Source organism: Monodon monoceros, unplaced genomic scaffold (genome assembly GCF_005190385.1).
Source record: "Monodon monoceros isolate NGI ecotype Baffin Bay Population unplaced genomic scaffold, NGI_Narwhal_1 Super_Scaffold_3, whole genome shotgun sequence".
Classification (NCBI taxonomy): Eukaryota; Metazoa; Chordata; class Mammalia; order Artiodactyla; family Monodontidae; genus Monodon; species Monodon monoceros.
Genome location: NW_021703780.1, coordinates 79,910,745 through 79,928,160, shown reverse-complemented (window position 1 = coordinate 79,928,160; position 17,416 = coordinate 79,910,745). Strand labels below are relative to the sequence as shown.

General features: G+C 43.8%; 1 protein-coding gene across 1 annotated transcript in view; it reads left to right on the top strand.

Moving 5' to 3' along the window:
- The window catches only part of SUCLG2 (succinate-CoA ligase GDP-forming beta subunit), a 370,032-nt gene that overhangs the window by 335,863 nt on the left and 16,753 nt on the right, over nt 1–17,416 (top strand). The gene's annotated exons all lie outside the window — the stretch shown is intronic.

Here is a 17,416-nt window from a genome sequence, read left to right as displayed (position 1 = left end):
GACTATCGGCAGTGAGAACTTGTTCCCTAGACCAAGGACTTGTTCATGGAAAAGCCTAATGGGACCATGTGTGGGAAGGGTTACCTTGTATTTCCTGTATGAACAGGCTAGGTAAACTGTTTCAGGGCTCCATGGGATGCCAAGGTCAAGGTCTGCTGGTTCAAGATGATGTACTGCTTTCAAGGGCACGCACAGCTTTCCAGAATCTGGGATTGAGTGCTTTTTGTTGTGTTTGCAGATGCCTCAACCAGTATTCTAATTTATTTGAGAGATTTTTGCACCTCATGAATAATGCCCCAAGGCTTTAAAAGAGAAAAACATGAGCACTTGGACGCAAAGATTTATGGGTTTCAGGGCAAACCATTGCAGTGGGGAGATTTTTTTTTTTTTTTTTTGCGGTACGTGGGCCTCTCACTGTTGTGGCCTCTCCCGTCGCGGAGCACAGGCTCCGGACGCGCAGGCTCAGCGGCCATGGCTCACGGGCCCAGCCGCTCCGCGGCATGTGGGATCTTCCCGGACTGGGGCACGAACCCGTGTCCCCTGCATCGGCAGGCGGACTCTCAACCACTGCACCACCAGGGAAGCCCCAGTGGGGAGATTTTAAAAATTAATTTGTTTGTATTCGAGGCAGCACAAACATGGAGTATTTGAGGCATTTAAGAATTTTAAATATGAGGGAGTATGCTGAATGGCGAAGCTGTTCATTTGAAATAGTGTATCAGAGTTTAGGACAGGTGGGGAAACTCAACTTTTCTTTTCAATGAAGAAACTGCTGCAAAATTGAGTTTTGCTTGGCCCACACAGGAGCACTCAGAAGCCAAAGCAGCAGCCTTCAGCTCTGCTAAAGAGCTCTGAATATGCAATATTGCAGTCACTTCCGCACATTCAATGCAAGCCACCATGTGTGTTTGTAAACAACTAAAAGACCCAGCTCATCTTGAGCAATACACAAATGAGCCATCTTTGAGAATGACAGTCGCCTGCTAGTAACTTTCTAAAATTGCTCTCCAGCCCTAATTGAAACCATAAATCCTCATCACATTCAAAGCCCAACCACTGTATACCATTAGCTCAGTGCAGCTCTTAATCTTCTTCTTGTGGGGCACTTTCATGCTGTATCCTTCCTCTTGTAGCAGTCACATTTCTTATCACAGTTCACACACCTTGCAGTATTCCTGCCGGAGAGCCATGTAACCTGTCTGTAAGCAGGTCAATATGAGGCCCTGCTTAATAGGAACACCTACCCCATTCCCCCCCGGAACAAGGTCAGAAACTGTCAGGGAAATAGATTGTCGCTGATTTCATCCTAGATGCTTGTAGATAACACAGATAGAAAGAATATTTAAATTTTGCTTTGTTAAGACAGGCTACTTCTCTTATATAGTGGAGCAGGTAGGAGGTTATGGTCGCCTCGAATTCGCCAGACAAGACAAATGGCTTCGCAGACCATCTGACAGCTTTATTCTTGTGGCTCTGGCAGAAAAATAGGCAACAAAGATTGCAGAGGCGGCTGGGTGGAATACAACACAACAGCTCCGAAAAATATTAACTGGTTGTAAAATGAGTGGGAGGAGGTAGTAAAGGAACTGGCATTTCAGTTCTATAAAATCACTTATTACAACATTTTTATAGACAAATCAGGCTCCCTTTCTGTGCAGTATCTTCGGGTCTGTTGCCCGGAATAGATGGTAAAGAATCCTTTCACGAGGCACGGAATGTTTATGTGGAAGGAGAGAGAAGGAGCAGCTATGACTCATTTTATGGCTGAATTATGCTCCTGATTCCAAGGAAGACCCTCTGGCAGTTTAGGTCTGGTTTTATCGTAGGTGCTTTTACAGATCTTTTCTGGCCCCATTTATTTGCCTGCCCAACATCTCCTGGGCCTTATAATGGACACTTGTAATTAATGTGGAATGCTCTCATACTTGTTTCGACACAAGTCCTTCCGGGGCCTTGAAAAGCTGAGACAACAATGAATATGGCAAGTTTTCTGTTCCTTGAAGCAGAGGAGACAGACTCAGTAAAGTATTTTGTGAGATGACAGCCCACCTTGTAGAGTCATCCTCAGTTCATCCCTTTTAACCAGCCTCGCTCATTAAACACAGAAGAGAAATCGGCCTCTCAACTCCCTTGTGGGAGGTAATAAGGAATTGGACATTCCCTAACAAAGCTCTGCTTTGGCATAAAAACTGAAGAACACAGACCATGCACCCTTGGCAACAATACATCTCATAGTTGTAAGAAGTGTTAAACGTGTTTGTTCAAAGAGAAAAATCAGTAAGGAAATACTTGGGAAAACACCGAGTGATACAGAGTTAAGTAGCTTTTCATCCTGCAGTACTTCCCGGGGCTTCTAATATCCTGACATGCATTTCAGATCTTCAAGAAAGGAATACCTGCATTTCTGATATTTATTTTACCACAGGACTCTTTATTTTATGGAAACTTGCATGTGGCCAGTGTTCCTTAGAATACTCTAAGAAATAATGCCCTTCTTTATCCAGAACTCTTTTACACAGGGAGAAATGATATTTCTTTAAGTGTCAGGCAGATTTAAATATTTGCCTTTCCAAAATCTTTTAGAGTTCCCCATTGTCCCCATTAATCATAGAGTAATGACCACAGATGATCTCATCTCATATTTTCTCCCTTTATGACCCAGTACATAGCCTTCCTTGACCCTCACACAGTAGTCAAATTTGTTCCTTGCTCTTCTGTATATACACTTGGTATCTCTCACCTCTATATTCTTGAACACAATACTTCCTCTTTGTGGAACAAGCTGTTCTTACTTCTACCTATTTGGGACCTAGACATTTTTCCAGAATCATGCCAAATGCCACCTTCCATGAATCCTTCTTCAGTTTTGCAGTTGGGACTCAGTCTTTCCTGCTTTAGTGTTTCTTCTGTATTTGGTGTGGACCTCTGCTATAGCTTACGTCAGCCTTCCAGTGTTCTGGTTGTTTGCTGAGTTCTATGAGTTCTTCTGCTTGCCTATGAGTTCCCTGAGGGCAGGGACTACATCTTGTTCATCTTTGGGCACAGAGCCTGTTATGCTGTCAAAACAGAATCTAGGTCAAGCTAAATTGAGATATGTAACCCCTGGATCCCATTTTTACTTGGCTTTCTCTCTTTAGCTTTCCTGCAGTATCTTTGAAATGACCAGGCCATAGGATGATGGCAGGGTCCACCTTAGATCTGGCCTAAGGCCACCCTCCCAGGTCTGAGTATTCTGTGCTTTGCTCCAATGTTACACTGTCTGTTTCATAACTCCACAGTTGACAGGGTTCTTCTGGCAGGGAGACAAATTTCTTGGGGCCTTTCTGCAGAATTTACCTGCAGAATTGCTCTAGACTTACCCCCATAAGGCTGAGCCTGCAGCTTTGGGGGAGGCAGTTGAACTTACAGGAAGTCTAATGTACCCTCTATCTCAGGTCTAGCAACCACACATGTACCCAGATGTGTCCCTGATGAAGATGCTATCACCAAGTTCTTCCTTCACTCAGGCTTTGAAGTCCCTTCCCAGAGTCCTCATGATGGCACTCTTTTCAGATTGTTTTGTTCCCTGAGACTTCTTCACTGAGTACTGACTTAGCTCTATGCTCTGCACATTGAGAGACACTGTCCAGCCTCACGTTTAGTTTCTTCGCCCAGTTTCAGCTCTGCGAACCCCAGCCTAGGTCAGAGGCCGGCACCTTCCCACTTTATCAGAACACACCTGCAGTTATGTTGCATAGTTCCAAGAAGCAGTAAGTACAGATTTAAGAGTAAATGTGAGCTCTGGATTCAATGTGGCTGGGTTCATACCCTGGTTTCAACACTACATATCTGTGAATTGGGGCAAATTAACCTTTGTGACCTCAGTTTACTTAGCTATAAAATAAGATGGTAGTGGTTCCTATTGCACGGGCGTTTTTTGAGAATTAAAGGAAATGACACATGTGAAGCACCTGGCACAATGCCTGGCGTGTCGTAAGTGCCCCCAAAAGGTAGGTTTTGTTACTGTTTTAGAATCCAATGGAAAGAATAACTTAAAGCCTGGGGAGGCCCTGGGCAACATGTTTAATAGCCCCACTGTCCTCACCTGTAAAATGGGTGTGCTCATCGTCTACTGATGTAAAACAGGGTGTCACAGACTTAGTGGCTTCACACTACACACATTTGTCATCTCATAGTTTCTCTGGTTCGAGAGTCCAGGCACAGCTTAGCTGGATCTTCTGCCACGCTGCAGTCAAGATGTCGGCCCCAGCTGGGCTCTCACCTGGAGGCTCCATGGGACGAGTTCACTCCCAGGCACCCTCAGGCTGTTGGTGGAACTCATTTCCCGAGGCTGTGGGACTTGTGGCATTTACTTTTCTTCAAAACCACTTTCTTCAAAGTAGAGAGAAAGAGACCGAGAGACTCCAACAAGATTGCACTGCAGTGTGATCAGCACATCCCATCCCCTTTGCCATGTAACAGTGGTTAGGAGCCAGTCCAAGGTCCCGCCCATCCTTGAGGGGAAGGGATCACACAAATGTATAAATATGGCGGCCATCTTACTGCCTGTCGTCCACAAGGGGGATGATAGCAACAGAAATGGTCTCATGGGTTTTTGTGAGGCTTTGACAAATTAACACACGTAAAGTGCCTGGCACTTAGTAAGTGTTCAGTAAGGGTTTTCTGTTTCTAATCAGGCCTGTGAGTGGAAGGGGAAGCTGGGTTGGAATGAATGAATGAAAGACTAATGGGCCTAAATGCAGTATTTATAACTGGGTAGATTGCTCCCAAGCAAGCTCTTTGCACAGCTGATTTCCCCAGTGGTTTCAGATCAGCAGCTGTGAGCTCTGCTGTGGGTGGTGGTGAATGTCAACTGTAGGTGGGGATTATGCCTTAGTCATGTGTAACTAATTTAAAGCCCACTGTGTTTTCAGGCAAGTGTCTGTAATTGACATTTTTGCTAATTGTGAGAATGACTTGTTTGGCATCTTCCCTCACAACTCTTAAGAGAGTTGAGTCGGGAACTGAGGAGTGGGATTGAATGAATTGGCTTCCTCCTGTGTGAGGTACTGAGGTATCGGTTTGGTGCCACAGGTTGGCTCGTAGGCAAAGTTCAGACAATCATAGAGCTAGGAATCAGCTCAGAAATACTGTGGCCAAGTACAGGCTCCCTGGCCCATAGACAAAGAGTACAAAGAATGAATTTCCTCATTTCAACTTGAGGCCTTTTCTGTGCCAGGCTTTGTGCTAGATGCTCAGGGAACAAAGGGAAAGAAACTTAGACAAAAATCATGCTTGTGGAATTTTTACCGTATGGCCCCCAAATTCTTTGACATGCCTTCCACTGAGGGGGAGGGGCAATTTGTGTCTCCTCCCCTTGATCTGGGCTCTGTGACTGTTGACAAGTAGCCTACAGCAGAAATGATGCTGCACCAGTTTCTAGTCTCAGACCTTAAGAAATTTGCAGCCTTCACTCCTTATCTCTTGGGATGTTTCCTCTTGAAACCCAGTCACCATGCCACCATGGAGAGGTCCGGTGCAGACAACATGATAGCCAGCGTCACCTGCCAGTCATGTGAGTGAGCCATCTCAGAAGTGTATCCTCCAGCACCAGTAGAGCTGACGCCACGTGGAACAGGGGTGAGCTGTCCCCATCAGCTCTTACCCAAATTATCGCTGTTGTTTTGAGTCACCAGATTTTGGGGTGGCTTGTTATACAGCAACAAATCGCTGGGACAATGCCCTTACAATGTCTGGAAGAGGAGACAGACACTAACCAAAGACTAAAGCTGGTAACTTATATCTATATGATGAGATTATTGCTCTGCAGGATAAGAACACCTGTGAGAGCATCAAACTAGGAGCCTCTGACTTAGGTTCTGCAACCAAGGAGGGTTTCCCTGAAGTGATGCTTGAGCTGAGATTGAAAGAAGCTAATTAAATGAAGGTGGGGCAAGAAAGAGCTGTGCCAGGGCCTCATAGTGTGCAAGAGCATGAGATATTTGAAGAAGGGAGGAGGTCAGTGTGTATTGAGGGGAGATATGGGGTTGGGGGGAGTGATGCAAGGAGCTGCAGACAGGGTAGGCAGCATCCACGTGTTGGAGTGGGCCTGTCCCCACGCCAGGCAATGCTCTGAGTTGTCACAGGAGAATAGGATGAGATTGTGGGACTCGCAGGCATGTGTCGGATGAGTGGGGGAGAAAGTGGGGAAACTCGACAGGGGATTTGGTGTAACCTGCCCGTCTTACCTACAGGTGCCACCCACAGTGAGTGTCTGCACTGCTGGCACAGGGTGGGGGTCTTGATTCAGTAAGGATTTAATTGTTTCCTGGCAAAAGAAAGGCTGGAAGGCTTTTTCTTAAGAGTTCTAACTCCTTTTCCAGACTGCTTTTCTCAGCTGACCTAATTCAGTAGCAGTGTCTACAGGAGTTTTTAATAGATCCACAGGGGCTGGTGTTTCACAGACTGCTCTCTATTTTTACATCTTTACAGGGAAGACATTATTCCTTACAGCTAAGCATACTTGCTGGAAGTTTGGCCTGCTTTCTCTCCTCTTGCCTCTGTGTAGACGAGAAAACATAGAGCAGAGGCCTTGACATGTATTTCATCCATGTGTGTGAGGATAGTTGCTTCCACTCTGTTCTACCCTCCAACTTTTCTAATTGTCCCTTATCTTTCAGGCAGCATCTCCTGCCTTATCCCTCAGATTCACCCCTCCGTTCCTTCCCACACCCACAGCACGTCCACATCCCTTCAAACCTCAGTCTCAGCTTCAGGTAAACGGCAAGTATTTTTTGTGAACCAGACACTAGGCACTGGGGATTCAGGAGTGAAGACTAATGTAATCTGACCAGAGCAGTGGTTCTCAACCCTAGCAGCACGATAGAATCACTGGAGGGGTGGAGGAGGGAGGAGGTGGGGAGCATTAAAATATGTCGGTGCCTTGGACCTAGGACCAGAGAGTCTGATTTTATTGATTCTTCACTATTGGAGGGGGAGTTTACAAATAAGGCAGAGGAGTAAGCTAGAATGATCCACGTAGTAATCAATCCGACTCAGAGACATTGGTATGAACTTATGTTTGGTTTAGTACAAAGACAGTTTCATCCAGATAGATAGATAAACAGATAGATGCATATATATTCACATATATATCCTTGCTGTGTCAGCTAAGAGGACCTAGAAGCAATGATACCCCAGTAGCAACAAGTACACCTAGACCCAGATCTTGGTGTCTAATACCATTCTCCAGTAAAAGGAACCAGAAATCTTTAGAGAAATGGCTGATTTTAGGGCTGGGGCAGGAAATATACAAGATGAGCCTGGAGCATCTTGTACTGCCAGAAAGTATGGAAGAACACAAAAATAAAACGCCCTAAAACCCCACAATGATGAGGGTATGTCAAAGCGGCACTGAAAGAGCTCCCAGGGGCCAAAGCTAGACAGTTTGAGCAAGAAAAGAAATAAAGTAGTACTGGATGATAACCCAAAGTATAAAGTAAATATCCATAAGTCCATACTGGCATACGTAAATGACAGAATAAAATAAATAGGGAGAAGAGATTAATGAGAGAACTCTCCCATGCAGAAGAATTCCAAATAATGTATGGTCGTACTCTCCCCTCAACAAGGTGGAGCATACCTCCCCATTCCTTAAGTATGGACTGTGCATAGTGACTTCTTTCCAAAGAGTATTTGCAGTGTGGACAGGGAGGAAAAGAGTAACTTTACAGTGAAGAAACCTGACAAGTAGTAAGTACCTCAGCCAGCCAGGTGATCAAGGTTAACATCAATAATGATAAGTCTTACTGAGTATATACCGTTGACATGATATGATGCAAATGGCACTTTACCTCTGTGATCTTCTTCCTAAAAACCATAACTTCAGACTAATCATGAGGAAAAATCAGACAAATACCAATTGAGTGACAGTTTATAAGATACCTTACCAGTACTCCTTGAAACTGTCACTGTCATAAAAAAAAAGGGAAGTCTGTCTGACAAACTGTCTCAACCAAGAGGAGCCTAAGGAGACATGACATACCATGTAAAGTGACATCCTTCTTTAAGTAACACGTTTCTCTAATAAAATTGAGAAGGATTTAGTTGAAGCAAAAAAGAAGTCTATTGAAATCAATCATGATTAAATGATCTCTAAGACGACCACTGTTAATGTTTTGATAGTCTTTATTTTCTACCATAAAACTGGGATCATGCATCACCTACAATTTTGAAACCTATTATTCATGAATGGTCTGTTATGAACTTTTTCCCATTCCATAAATAATCTTCTTAAAGCATAAAATGAGAACTTTAATAGCTGGATGGTGTTTAATTGCTAAATTTGCTCAAGAATATAGGGAAGGAGGGGGAAAGGCATGATAAAGGGGAGGGAAGAAATAGGCACAGTTGTAGGTGGTGGCAGTGGCTATTGCATTCGATATCAGGGGTGGTGGACTTGGTGGTGTGGTGGGAGTTTGGCAGGCAGAGGGAAAACTAGTTCTTCTGGCTCCTCCACTTCTCTGCAGACAAAAGGACCTAGAGAGATCATTTCAATGTTTCTCCTTTTCCACTGCAAATCAGGAGGAAGGCTATTTACCAGCAAGTTGAACAGCATCTTCAGTGCCGTGTTGTTTGTCTCATTAGATAGATATTCCAAGGCTCAGAAATTAGTCGGGAGGTATTGAATAGCTCAGTTATGTCTTTGTAGAACTTCAGCTTTTTCAGTTCAAAGACACTTTCTGGCCCATTTGTAAAATGGTAGAGTGTTTCTAGGGAAGAACTAATGGAGAGAATTCTGGTTTCCCTGCCTCTCCTCAATGTGTATTAAAGCACAGAGTGATGGGCAAGATATGGCAGTTGACCCCATGTTGCAAATCTTCCATCAGTTTCTACCCTCCCTCCCCCAAAATCAAGTTCCACAGTCCCCAGGCATACTCTTTCTCCACAGAACAAATTTTACTTGAGATATACTAAGTAATCTTGCGTAGGTTTGTAGTTAGGGCAATGCTTATATTTCTTCCTTAACCAATTATCTGGAAGCAGAAAAAGAAAGGCTTCACAAAAACCAGTTGCTGGGGCCCAAATTCTGTGATATCCCTTTTGGGCATTTGGAAGGAAAATTGAAGGGAAAACTTTATGTGAGTGGGTTGCTGTGAGTGGAGACTTATTTTTGGCTGGCATAACAAGGACATTTAGAAAACAACGAGTGTTTACATGTGGAGTGAGCGAGGCAGTCACGAAAGTGTGGGACCAGTGTGGATCTGGGGTTTTGAATAGCATGTGGGTGACTGCTGACATTTGAGAACTTTTATCTGGGGTGGATTACAGATGTAGCAATTATACATGTAGGCATTTTAATTGGCATTTAGTAATGCCAAGTCAACAACTGATTCAATTTGGTGAAAAAAATAATCCATGAGTTGATCTGTCCTTTTGAGAAAGATACCATAGGATCCTGTTGAGAAGTATTTCTGGGTGTTAGGAAATGTATGTGACCACTGGAAACCAACCTTTTTGAAATGCTAGAACTTCAAAATTATGTTGTTTTTTGCTGTAGAGAAAATTTCAGAATCCAATGAGTCCATCTTAAATTCCATCCCAGGAAGGTTAGTTAGAAAAATAATTTAAGCCTTTTCTTAAAAGTTATTTTAACTCTTGAGAGACTGAAGAAAGAGGAATCAGAAGGTTTAGATTCAAATCGTCACTTTGTTACTACCTTGCTATGAAACAACAGCAAAATACAGAATTGCAGACAATTGTCTGTCAGTGTGGTAAGTGCTGGTGATGTAGGAACAGAAATTTGGTGTTCAAATCCTTGCTCCCCCACTCCTTAGCTATGTGACCACGACCAAGTCAGAGAACTTTTCTGAACTTCAATTTTCTCTTCGATAAAGTGAGAATACTGACAGTAAGTACAAGCCTTAACAACCTCTACCATGCTGTCATAAAGCCAGATGTAGATAATGTAGTTACAGTGTGAAATGCTGGCACTGACCCCAAACTCATGCTGCTTTGTGGTTCTAGTTCTGATCTAGGAAGATCTGAGAACTCAGAAATGCATCATTTAATAATGAGTTGCTTTTTGTTGTTTTTGTTGTTGTTATTCACACGAAGCCAAACTAACTCTGTCCCTAGAGTAAAAGGAAAAACTTTGTCTGTAGGCATTGTCCCATGTTGGAGGAGGTCACACTGAGGACGTGACCACCAGTTGACCCATGAACTGGACCTGGGCAGACTGAGGCTCCTCACGCCCTCCTCTATCCTTGGAATGTCTCTTCTCCCTGTTTCTCCCACAGTGGGAAATGTTCCAAGGACATAGCCTTGAGAGAGCAAGGTGTCATTGAAACCATCTGGACAGAGTATGTGACTGAATCTAGTTAAGATTTCTATATACCCTTTTAAGATTTGGTGGGTGGGTACAGAGATCTACTTCTCTTGTGCTCAGTCAAGACAAGCCTCACAAAGTAAGTTCCCTTGCTTGTTAAAACCTGCCACCTATCAACCTAGAGTGGTCTGCCTCTTTCTTTGGTCTCTCCTTGCCCTCTGTGTGTGTGTGGGGTGCGGGCAGTCCGCCAACCAACACCCCACCAGAGCACCAAGGAGGTGTTCAGAAAGGTAAAGGGTTTCCAGTGAAGGCTTAACTAGGCCAGGCACTCTGCTTAAGTAGGAGAGGTCATTTGTGGCTACATAGGAAGGTCTTGAATTCCAAGGTAGTGCAGTGAATAATGCCTAGGCCTGTATTCTGGTTGGCCTAAGGGCTAGGGAGGGGGAATCTTCCCTGGAACACTCTGTCCATGAGTAACCCTGAGGTCCTTACCAAGAAGGCAGCATCCACTGGGTTGGGCCAGACCCCACAGCCCTGACACGCGGAGAAGGCCAAGGGTTCCCACAACCAGGGCTCCCAGGACATGGGTTCTAGGACCACCCGGCCCCATTTTGGATTGCCACTTAAATCTTTTTAATTTATACACTCTTGCCTTACATTTCCCACCACTAAAGTATAAGCTCTTTGAAGACAGGCATGTGACTTGTTCATTAGCAAGAAAGCATGTGGCAAATGAGGATAAAATATGTGATTTGGAGTTGGAAAAACAAGATGCAAATCTCATCTCCAAACAATGAATTTCTCCAAACTCATTAGCTGCATGACTTTAGGCAGGAAGCTCTTAAACCCCCCTGAGCCTTATTTTCTGCTTCTGGATAATGGGAATTATTGTAGTCTCCAACAGGATAATTCAGTTTTGTTCAAATCTACTTAGTATTTGCACTATATGCTGTGTCTTGATGCTTTATATGTGTTCACTCCCGAAGACTCAGTGAGGTGCAGTATTATTCCATTCTGCAGGTACAATCATTTGCCGTTTTACAGAAACACTGGAAAACCCTGGGGCTCAGCCCTTGGTAGTTCTCAGCCCTTTTGTCATCTGCCCTTATGGCTTTAAACACCATCTGGATGCTAAGGACTCCCAACTTAATATATCAAGCCCAAACCACTCCCCTGAACCTGGGACCCACTGCCCACTCAGTATCTAATAGGCATCTGAACATGGCCTGAGGTGAGTCCCTGATATTCCCCCTAAAAGTTCTCTTTTCCAGCTATACCTTCTCGGTAAGTAACTCTGTTCTTTCAACTGCTCAGGCCAAAACCCTTGGAGTCATCCTTGAATCTTGAGTCTGACCTCCCACATTCAATCCATCAAAAACTCCTGTCAGCCCTCCCTCTAGACCCCTCTTGTCTGGGCTTCTACCACCACCCCCTAGACCAAGCCACCATCATCTCTTATCTGGATTTATTGCAAGAACCTCCTGACTGGTCTCCCTACTTCTGACCTTGAACCATGATGGTCTGTTCTCCACACATCATCCAGGGGGATGCTGCTGGAAGGTGACTAGAAGACGTGCCCCCCACGCCCTGCACCCTCTGATGGCTGCCCATCTCATCAGAGTAAACTCCGAGTCCTCATGTGACATGAGGACCGACATGACTGCTGCCTCCCCCTGGCCCCTCGGGCTCCATCTCCTACCAGCCTTGAACCTCCTTGGCCCTTCGCCAGCCTTCTTCAGCCTCGTGCTTTCTCCAACACACCGGGCACATTTCCTCCTCAGAAGCTTTGTGTTCATGGCTCCCCCTGCCTGAGGTTCTCTGCTCCCAGGTAACCGCGTGGCTCCTTCCCTCACTGTCTTCAGGCTCGTCTTACACTTTCTTGACGAGGCCTGTCCTGGCCCCGCTTTCTAGAACACCAGCCCTAAAGCACCCTACTCCACTTCCAACCCCCTTCCCTGATTGACCTTTCTCCTAACATGCATCATTGCCTAGAATATTACCTACTTCCTTTGTTTATAGTCTGTCTCTCCCTCTAGGATGAGAACTCCACAAGAGCGAATGTGTCCCCAGTGTCCAGAACTGTCCATGACCCTTAGTAGGTGCCCAATACATATTTTTGGAATCAGTGAATAAGGAAACCAAACCTCATGGAGATCAAGAAATTGTCCACACTCACAAAGGTCTAAACAGGCAGTCTGAGGCTTAAGTTCTCTCAGAGATGGGGAAAGGCAGGATTCAGGCCCTTCTGGTTTTGGTCCACTCATTTCTGAAAGCCCCTGAAGTGCTATTCTTGCCAAAAAAGTGTTTTTAGAACTCTCGGCAAGGGTGCCCCTGTGAGAAAGACCCGCTGGGGTGCTTGGCGCATAGCAAGCTGACACTGCTAACTCCCGGAGTTCCAAATTCATAGCCCTTGACATGGCCTGTCAGCTTCCACTGCCTTCAATTCTAAATTTGTATGATCTTAGCATAATTAGCCCAGTTTTTGTCATTCCACAACTGCTAAGTATGCAGTGGCTGTGGTGTGTTATGGCTCCTCGTGGATGCAGATGACATATCATGAAATATTTATTAAAAAAACAAGTGCAGGCTTTCTTAATTATTACCACTGACTGCTTTCCCCTCCAAGTCCAGGAGAGGTGAGTCTGTGTTCGGCAGAACTGCTTGAATATGATAATTTCCTTTTGATCTTTCATTTTCCTCCTATGCGTTGGGGTGCATTTTATGGCTTCTTTGAAAAGCTCCACTCAGCTTCACTGGCTGCTTGTTTATTTTCCCCAATCTGCAGTGCCTTTTGTTTTATCATTTACATTTCTTAGGCTGTTTCAGATGAGTAAATACTGCCCCAGCTACTCTAGCTTAAAAAAAACTATTATTGCTCGTTAACTCTCTGTGCTAGAATTAGCTGGAAAATACGCACTAGGATTGTTTCCTGCTTTTGTGTATTAATATTTTAAAAAATCATTTTTTTCTCTGGGATCCCTGAAGCTTATTCTTCGGAGTGGAGAGAGAGATCTTTGGACACAAGTCCCTGACTTCAGGTCATTGTTACAGAGGACCCCTTTATCACTTAAAGGAATTGCTAGTTCTTGGGTGGGCAAGTCAAGTTAGAAAGTGAATGTGCTTCAGCTTTTCACAGGCCCCCTGGAGCTTGTAGGAGGAGAATAGAGCCGTTGAAGCCACTTGGTTTACGTCTTCTTTTCATCCTCGGCCCAGACATCCCTTCTATCTCGTCCCTGTTTCTTTCCTTCTTTTTCTCTTGTTTCACAGCTCCCTCCTCAAGTGAATATGAGAAACTCATTTAATGAATTTTCACGTGTGACACAGCCCAGGGTGCCCCACCTCCACAAAATGGCACCAGAGGATGGAAAGCCTGTTCCACATGAGAATCATGAGCACGTTACTAGGCAGCCACATTAAAGCATCCCTCAAGTTTCCTTTGCCCTTTCTCCACTGCCGTAAGCCTGCCTCCTTTTTGGAGAAGCCAAGGAAATTGGAATGGATAGAAACTTTGGCATGAAGATCTCAAAATATTCATTTATACTCACCTAATGAGGGAAATAAAAGCTAGCCCATTTCATAGATGAAAAAGCTGAAGAATGGAAAAGCCAAGATCTAAAAATTCAAGTGGAAACTGAGGGTAACTAGAGGGTGTATTTAATACATACCGAAGAATACATGTAATGCAGAAAGACATAAAATACAATAACAAAATGACTAGACCAGTACTCGTACCATTGAATTCACCTGTAGAGAGCCCCAGAGCTAACTACTATCCTACTTTTTGTGTTTATTATTCCTCTGCTTTTTACCAAATAGTATTAGTACCTTTGTCTATATTTCTAAGCGATATATTACTTCATTTTTACTTTCAAGTCCTATAAATGGTAACATTTTGGAAGTAGTTCTGTGACTTAACTTTTTTCACTAACATAACACAACCCCCTCATAACCAATACATGTTGTCCAAAAAAATTCAAGCACATAAAATGCAGGGTCACATTCCTTGCAGATTAATGAAATGATGAGTGCAAACCTGAAAAGCTCATCGGCTAGAGTTCTGGAAGTCCAGACCCACAGTTCAAATCCACCCTGGTCCTGCCTGCTCCTGGTGACAGTTGCCTGCTCCTTTTCAGTATCAGTGGGGACAATTCTGCAGTCTTCATCATCACTGGGAAGAGAACCAGTTGGCCAGCACTGGACTGTTTTTAGGTCACTGAGATTTGTGTTTTGGGCTGCTGGTTTTAACTATCCTCATCAATAAAGCCTCTTTCCATTCAAAATGACTGTTTTCAGATTTTTGCCTTCTCTGTCTCTTGATCAGCCTCACTAGGGATTTGTTGACTTTATTAGTCTTCTCAAAGAACTGACTTTGGCTTAACAAATGATCTTTATTTAAACGTTCTGTTTTTATTTCATTTAAAAATTCCTCCTACTTTCCTTAAATCCATGTGGTTGTTGTTTTCTAAATCCTTTAACTAGTTGCTTGGTTCATTAATTTTCAGCCTCTTCTTTTATTATGTAAGCATCTAGAGCTACACATTTTCTTGAAGTACTAGTTTTGGTCCATTTTGCAAGTCTTGATTTGTGGTTATATCGGTCAGGATAGTTTAGATATGTTGCAGTAATAAACAGCTCCTAACAATAAAGGTTGTTTTTAACAGGTTCCCAGTTTATGCTGATGATGCTGGTTCGTGGACCACACTTTAAGTAGCACTGATTTAAATTCAGTCCTTCCTCCTTACTAAAAGGAAACTTAAGCTAGTAACAGCTATGAAATAAACTATGTATCTTATGCTGTGAAATAGATAAGTATCCTCTATTTTTTAAAATTTTTATTGGAGTACAGCTGATTTAGTGTTGTGTTATGTTCAGGTGTACAGCAAAGTGAATCAGTTACACGTATAGTATCCTCTATTCTTGAATTCACTTATTCCTTTTTAATTGTCTCTTCAGACATTCTCTTGGGGCTTCTCTTGATGGTGTCGTTTCTTCTTTCCAGGTAGGAAGATTAAGAGACAGAAAGAGATTTCTCCCCAAGGCAGTAGCAGGTATTTGGACCTAGATACTGGCCTCACATGGCCTTATTCAGAGGTCTGGACCACACATGAAGGCAATTCAGAGAGCTCAGGGATATGCCATTCTAGTATGCCCTCATCACTTTCCCTGACCTACTTCCCACTTCCCACCTTGAAAGGCCACAGCAAATTGAAATTCTATTGTATAGGCTAAATCTCACAATAGCTACCATGCCTCCCTCCCACTTAAATGGGTTTCCTTCCACAGAAGTCAACATTAGGGTATCTTATAATCCTACTTCAACCACTGATGGGATCTGACGTGGGCACCTGCCTCAAAGGCAGCCCAGATGAAAGTGCCATGCAACAAGAATAATGAGGATTAAATGGACTACTCAGGTTCTCATCCCCTGAGGCCAGATGTATTGTAGTTCTTGTTCTTCCCATGACACCAGCTTATAAGGCTTTTCGTGTTCACAAGGTTGAAATCTCTATTGCAGCAGGAGAGTTAAGAGGAAAACTAATGTTTTCCAAATCTGTGCTCAAAGGGACATAATGTTTGATTGTTCAAAAGGCAGAGGCATCCAAAGATAAGCAGTAGGAGAGGTCTGCCCCTGGGAAGAGATGAGTATTCTTAAATTGCCTGCCGGGTGACCATAAAGAAGCAAAAATGTGGATATTACTATTGTTTTCACAGTGTTTATGGACAAGGCACCCTCTCATTACCTGTCTTGGGACTGTACTCACACCGGCCACGTTGGTACGCCATTGTCAGGCTTCTCGGGGTTGATGGTGGGGTTGATGAGCAGGAGCTGGGCTCCTCTTCCTTGGGATGATAAGGGAAGGACCATCCTCTCCCACACAGCTCACAGGAGGCAGACCTATAATAAAGGCGGCACGTGTGTGTCTACAGAGTGAGCACTATATGCTGTGGCCTTGGGAGCTGAAATCCAAAAGGGAGTGGATGCCATGAGCATCTCTGAATGAATTATAGGAGTTTAGTCAAGGAACATCCTAGCTGCCACCCACAATGCATATGCACATCAGAGGCTCTTTCCCAAGTTTACTGGACTTCCATAGATTCCAGGGCACTTCTTCGTCCATTTCTCCGAAAAGATTAAGATTTTCTACCAATATGGTGGTGGGTCATGGGAGAAAGTGATACTAGACTTTATTTTACTTAGAAAAAGTAAGGAATTTGATGTTTCTTGTGTCTGTGTGTCAAGAGGCAAAGTCTCATCTACTAAGCTGTTTTGCTTATTTCCATATTTATTTTTATAATAACCCCCATGGCTTGAGGAAAGCTGAGTGATCCTTTATTCCTTGAAGCTAAGAGGGGCCGAACTGACTCAGAAACATATTTCAAAATGAGTCTCCCTCAAACAGCTGTTTGCTGTTTCACGTCAAACGGGGAATTACCCAATTTCACATGGAAGTTAGTGCCTCAGAAAATGAATTACCAGCTCCAATTCTTTCTTTCTAATGGTGTCTGGCAGGCTCCCTTTCCTGTGAGACATTCTGGGCAATACAGTGTGAACCTGAGCCAATGAAAGGACAGGTGGGTTCTCAGGAGAAGGGAGGAAAATAGGGAAAGCGAAAATTATATTTCCACAAACATAAGAGTATCTTTTTCTTTCCTTCCTGCTGAGCAAATGGCTTATTTGGAATATCATGCATTTCCCCGTAACCTGTCAGAATCTTCTGGACAGCAAGCCACATACCTCCTGCAGTGAGACTTACATCTCCTGATAGTTGCCAGCCTAACCCGTGTCCCCGAAAATAGCATCAATGCCTCCTTGAACTTGAAGTCATCATCAGGTGACTGCAGGGCTCCCAGAATTCTTTAACAGTAGGATTCCAGAAGCTCCTGTTTTCCTACACTTGGTAGATGGATTTTTCTTCCAAAACAGGAGGGAAGTCACAGGTGTGGATGTTATGATCTCTGATTAAGAGTCCATTCAGGGCTCTAGTGAGAAAGATCTCAATTCTCACTTGGATAATCAAATGCTCTTCCTCATCCAGAGAATTAAGGTTTGGCCATAGCAACTGTATCAATTCAGGCAGTCTCTTAAATAAGGCTGAGAAGTAGTCTACT